Genomic DNA, 6,008 nt, shown 5'->3' with positions numbered 1-6,008 from the left:
AAGCACCACATGTACTCACCATCAAATTGGTATTAACCGATCAACACATAAGTGCACATATAAGAATAACATCTATTGGATGTTGGGCAGGGGGGAGGGGGAGGGGGAGGGGGAGAGGGAGGAGGGAACGGGTATTTGCATACATAAAGAGTGCAATGTGCACCACCTGAAGGATGGACATATTTGAAACTCGGACTTGGGAGGGGCAAGGACAACATACGTAACCTAAACACCTGTACCCCCATAATATGCTGAAATAAAAAAAAAAAAGTTTTCTGTCTTACTAGGTTGTCCTTTTCCTGGTCCTTCGGGTAGAAAGAGCAGACTTTTCTTGGAGGTTTTTTGTTTTGGTTTGGTTTTGATTTTTTGTCTGTACCTACTGATGTTTCTGGGTTGCTGGCTCCTCCAGCTCCCAGTCTGGAAGATATGAGACAAAAAGAAAACTCTGAGAATTTGCAGCCATGTTGTTCCTCAGATCCCAAGACCCCTAGTGGGTCTGCCTTTTTCTCTCCACCTTTCAGGGTCTTCTTATGCTTATTTTACATATAAAATTTAGGGGTTTTGCTGTACTTAGCAGGAAGAATAGGGAAAAGTACATTCACTTCATCTTCCCAGACGGAGAAGTCCCAAAGGCTGCCTTTTGATATTTTGCCACAGCCAAGAAAGTATTACTCCACTGCTCTATATCTGGGTTTGGTGGGCCTTTGCTACTGTACGTTTGAATGGGGAACAGTCCTAGAAAATGAATTATTGAGTTTAAAAAAAGAACAAACTTGAAAAGATAAGCCCTTGGCAAAATTTTTCTGTCTGCCTGCTGTCAAGGTTATGTAACACAAGAGATCCACCATTTTTTTCTTTTTTTATTCCAGGAAATTATGGGGGTACAAACATTTTGGTCATATCCACCATTTTGGGAAGGAGGTGATGCACTCAAGTCTGGGGGGTTTTTCCGGCATGTTTTTATTGAGGTATAATTGATATATAAGAAATTGTATATATTAAAAATGTATAATTTGACATATATATCCATGAAATCATAATTGCAATCAAAATGTGAATGTATCTATTACCCTCAAAATTTTCCTGCTACGTCTGATAATTCCTCCCTCCAAGCCCTCCCCACCCAAGGCAACCACTGATCTGCTTTCTGTCACTATAAATTATTTTGTATTTTCTAGAATTTTATACAAATGCACTCAGTCTGTGTTCTTTCATATAACATAATTAGTTTTCAATTCATCTATGTTGTCGCATATATCAGTAATTCATCCCTTTTATTGCTAAGTAGTATTTCATTGTATGGCTACACCACCATTTGTTTATCTTGTCACCTGTCGATGAACATTTGGGTTGAATCTTAAAAACATTATGCTAAGTGAAATAAGTTAGTCACAAAAAAATACTATATGATTCCACTTGTACGAGGTACCTAGAGTCATCAAATTCACAGAGACAGAAAGTAGAATAGAAGCTACCAGGGGCTGGAGGAAAAGGGGAGTGGCAAGTTGTTGTTTAATGAATATAGCGTTTCAGTTTTCCAAGATAAAAAGAGTTCTGGAGGTTGATTAAACAACAACGTGAATGTACTTAACACTATTGAACTGTACACTTAAAATGGTTAAGATGGCAAATTTTATGTCAGGTTGCAGTGAGCCATGATTGTGCCACTGCAGTCCAGCCTGGGTAACAGAGCTAGACTCTATCTCAACAACAACAATAAAAAAAGAACCTTACAATAGTATAGCTCCATTTCTCTCCTCTTGGCCTTTGTGCTGTTGTTGCCATGCACTTAACTTTTATATTTGTTATAAACCCCTAATACATTGTGATTATTTTTGTTTAAACAGTTGATTATATTTTGAAGAGACTTGCATAAGAAAAAAATCTTTTTAAAAAATCTTATAATTACCCATGCAGTTAACTATTTCTGATCTCTTCAATCCCTTGTATAGATTCAGGTTTCCATCTGGTATCATTTTCCTTCTGGCTGAAGAACTTCCTTTAACATTTCTTGTACTGCAGGTGTGCTAGTGATGAATTCTTTTAGCTTTTGTATGTCTGAAAATGTCTTTATATTTCCTTAGTTTATGAAAAATATGTTTCCTGGTTATAAAATTCTAATTTTCTTCATGTTTCTTGTGTTTTGGGTTTGTTGAGTTTCTAGGATTTATGGGTTTATAATTTTCATCAAGGTTGAATATTTTGGCCATTATTTCTTCAAATGTTTTTTTTCTGTCCTCCCTCCCCCTTTCAGGGGCTCCAATTACCATATTGAAAAATGGTAACTTCAAGTGTTAGACCACTTGAAGTTGTCAAACATCTCATTGATGCTCTTTTAATTCCTTTTTTCAATGTGTTTAATTTTAGATAATTTCTACTACCATGCCTTCAAGTTCACTATTTTTTTTTCTTGTCCAGAATGATAAAGGGCACCTACAAAAACCCTACAGCTAATGTTATAGTTAATGGTGAAATATTGAACATTTTCTCCTTAAAATCAGAAACAAGGCAACAATGTCCATTCTTCTCACTTCTATTCAACATTGTATTAGAAGTCTTACCCAGTGGAACAAAGCAAGGAAAATAAATGACATGCAGACCAGAAAGAAAACAGTAAAACTGTCCCTATTTGCAGATGACATGATTGTTTATTTAGAAAACCTAAAGGAATATACCCAACAACTGCTAACTAGTTTTCCAAAGTCACAGAATACAAAGGTAATATTTTAAAAACTCAATTGTATTTTCATGTGCTACCAGCAAACAACTGGAAAATAAAATTAAAAATGAATTTCATATATAATAGCATAAAAAACTAAAAATACTTAGGAATAAATTTAACATGTGCAAGACCTCCATATTGCAAAACATTTTTGAGAGAAATTAAAGAAGAACTAAATAGATAAAAAGACCATGTCCGTGAATTGGAAGACTGGATAATGTTCATATATCAATTCTCCCTAAACTGATCTACAGATTCAATGCAATCCATATCCAAATACCAGGAGTTATTTTTATAGATATTAAAAATCCAGTTCTAAAGTTTATATGGAAATGTAAAGCACCTAGAATATCCAAAGAATTTGAAAAAAGAAGGACAAAATTTGAGAACTTACACTATCTGACTTCAAGGATTATTGCAAAACTATAATAATCAAGAGAGTATGGCATAAAAATTGACAAATAGAATAGATAGCTAGAAGGCCGTGCACGATGGCTCATGCCTATAATCCCAGCACTTTGGGAGGTCAAGGCCAGAGGATTGCTTAAGCCCAAGAGTTTGAGTCTGCAGTGAGCTATGATCGTGTCACTGCATTCCAGCCCAGGTGACAGAGCGAGAGACCCTGTCTGTTTAAAAAAATAAAATAAAAAAGATCATTGAACGGTAAGCCAAGACTGGGGAAAATATTCACAGAATATATATTTGATAAAGGACTGCTATGCAGGAAATATAAAGAACTCTGTAACTCAGTAATAAACAGATAAACAGCTCAACTTAAAATGGGCAGAAGATTTGAGAAGATACTTCTTTTTGTGTGTGTGGAGCACAGTGATAAGCACATTTTTATGGACGTATTTAGGATAGAAGGGGGTGGGTAGAAGGGAGAGGAGGCAGGGCGGGGTGAATGTATTATGTACAAAGAGAAATGACACAGACTACCCCCGCCTTTAGCACTTTGCTGTTTCTCTTTGTTTTCCGCATCCCTAGGGTATGCATGCCGTGTCAGTCTCTCTTCATAAAATACTATCACAATTCGTGGACATTTCACAATTAGCTTCTTTTGCAAGAACCAGGTCGGCTTCATCTGTGTCTTTCCATTTCATTAGGAACGTTAAATCGCCACAGGAATCTGGCGCCCCTGTGATCTCTTCTGGTTCCAGTCCTCTCTCAAAGCCTCCAGCGATATCATTGTTCTCTCTCTTTTTTGGATTTGATATCATCGGCACTGTTTGAAAAATTGGATTTCCTCTTTGTTGCTTAATAACTTCTCCCTTGGTTTGTTATTTTCGTCCTCCTTCGTCTTCTTATATTTTTTCATAAACTCCCTAAAAAAAAGAAAGAAAGAAAGAAATTGGCTCAGGGCAATCCAAGTTTTTCTCAGGTTCCCAAGTATTGTGCTCCTTAGAAAAGCCTTTCCAGTCTGGGCGCGGTGGCTCATGCCTGTAATCCCAGCACTCTGAGAGGACGAGCCGGGAGGATTGCTTGAGCTCAAGAGTTCGAGACCAGCCTGAGCAAGAGCGAGACCCCCGTCTCTACTAAAAATAGAAAGAAATTAATCGGACAACTAAAAATACATAGAAAAAAAATTAGCCGGGCATGGTGGCGCGTGCCTGTAGTCCCAGCTACTCGGGAGGCTGAGGCAGTAGGATCGCTTGAGCCCAGGAGTTTGAGGTTGCTGTGAGCTAGGCTGATGCCACGGCACTCTAGCCCAGGCAACAGAGTGAGACTCTGTCTCAAAAAAAAAAAAAAAAAAGCCTTTTCACTTCAGTAGATATGCCACCTGCCCCTTAACCAGGTGCCTAACACCTTCTCCATAACGTACTCCTCCTCATCCTTTGAAGAACTGTCGGCTGTCCCCTTGGTTTTCTTTTCCATGTTGCACACTATTTCACTTGAAGGACTAAGGCCGCCGGGTTCCTTGGAATTTCCGGGAGCTGAGCAGTTTAGGTCAGAGCACTGAGGTTAAAACCAGCCCCATATTAGATGCATGTGGTTAAGCATTGTGGCTATGGCCTTCCCTGCCTCACCGGGAAAAATAAGGATTTGCACACATTCTTCAGTTTGAGGGAGGGAAAAGGAAAATCTCCCTCTATACCTTCCGGCAGAAGAGGAGCCCTAAAAGTAGATGAATGAGGGTTCCCTCCTTTACCTACCAGATCGCCCCAGTTCTTTCTTTCCCTCTGGGCTAACAGGAGGGGCCTCCCCTCCCAGGTCTGGGGCTTGGCGGGCTGGCAGCTCCCCTGCCCCCACCCCTGAACAGATCCTTCCTCAAAGAAAATGAACAACTGAACAATAAGCACATGAAAAAGTAATCAAGGTTATTAGTCATTAGAGAAATACAAATTAAAACGATAATGCGATAACACTACGCACCTATTAGAATGAATAAATGAAAATGGCTCACCTCCCCACATATTGGTGAGGATGTAAAGAAGCTGAAACTCTCAAACCCTGATGGTGAAAATGTATCATTGTATAACTACTTTGGAAAAAGATCTTATAAAAGTTTCTTATAAAACTAAATGTTCACTACCTTGTGACCCAGTAATTCCATTCCTAGGTTATTTACCCAAAAGAAATGAAAACATACGTCTACACAAAGACTTGAATATGAATATTCATTGCAGGTATATTCATAATAGCCAACACCAGGAAACAGCCGAGTTGTCCATCAATAGGAGAGTGGATAAACAAGTTCTCATATATTCACACAGTAGAGGAGGCAAAATTTTACCTCTGTCCACTTTGGGCCTCCAGCTGGGCCTGCAAATTAATTTGGCATAAGATAGAGTAACAGGAGAAAAGCATTCAAATTTATTTAATGTAAGCTTTATGTGACATCAGGTGACCCCCTAATAAGGAAATAAAGACCCAAGGAACTGGCAAAACCTAAATGTTTTTGTACTGGGTTGAACAAAGAGAGGCAATTGTGGAAAAGTAACTAAATATATGGCAAGGTTAAAGGCAGATAAAAATGATTTTAACAAGGACTGTTTGTACAGAATTCTCTCCGTCTCAACTTCTTGATGATAAGAATGTTTCTTTTCTTCTGGTATAGGGAGGGCAACTCTCACATGGGAATTTCATCTCCTATTTTTAAGGAAAAGAAAGAAGATTAGAGTGTACTTCTTGCCTCTGCTATTTTTCAAGTGCCTTTAACTCAAAATAGTCAACAAGACACAGTGACATATTTTGGGGTGACATGTTCTGAACTCCTTCAATACAATGGAATACATACCAGAGGGAATGAACTACTGATATATGCAACAACATGAAGAATCTCAAA

General features: G+C 38.3%; 1 pseudogene; it reads right to left on the bottom strand.

Moving 5' to 3' along the window:
* Window positions 1–4,597, bottom strand: part of LOC105809039 — a 97,965-nt pseudogene extending 93,368 nt beyond the window's left edge.
* Window positions 4,598–6,008: the final 1,411 nt, after the last annotated feature.

Source organism: Propithecus coquereli, unplaced genomic scaffold (genome assembly GCF_000956105.1).
Source record: "Propithecus coquereli isolate 6110/MARCELLA unplaced genomic scaffold, Pcoq_1.0 Scaffold188, whole genome shotgun sequence".
Lineage (NCBI taxonomy): Eukaryota > Metazoa > Chordata > Mammalia > Primates > Indriidae > Propithecus > Propithecus coquereli.
Note: the sequence above shows the minus strand (reverse complement) of the source record. Positions and strands in the feature narration are given on the sequence as shown.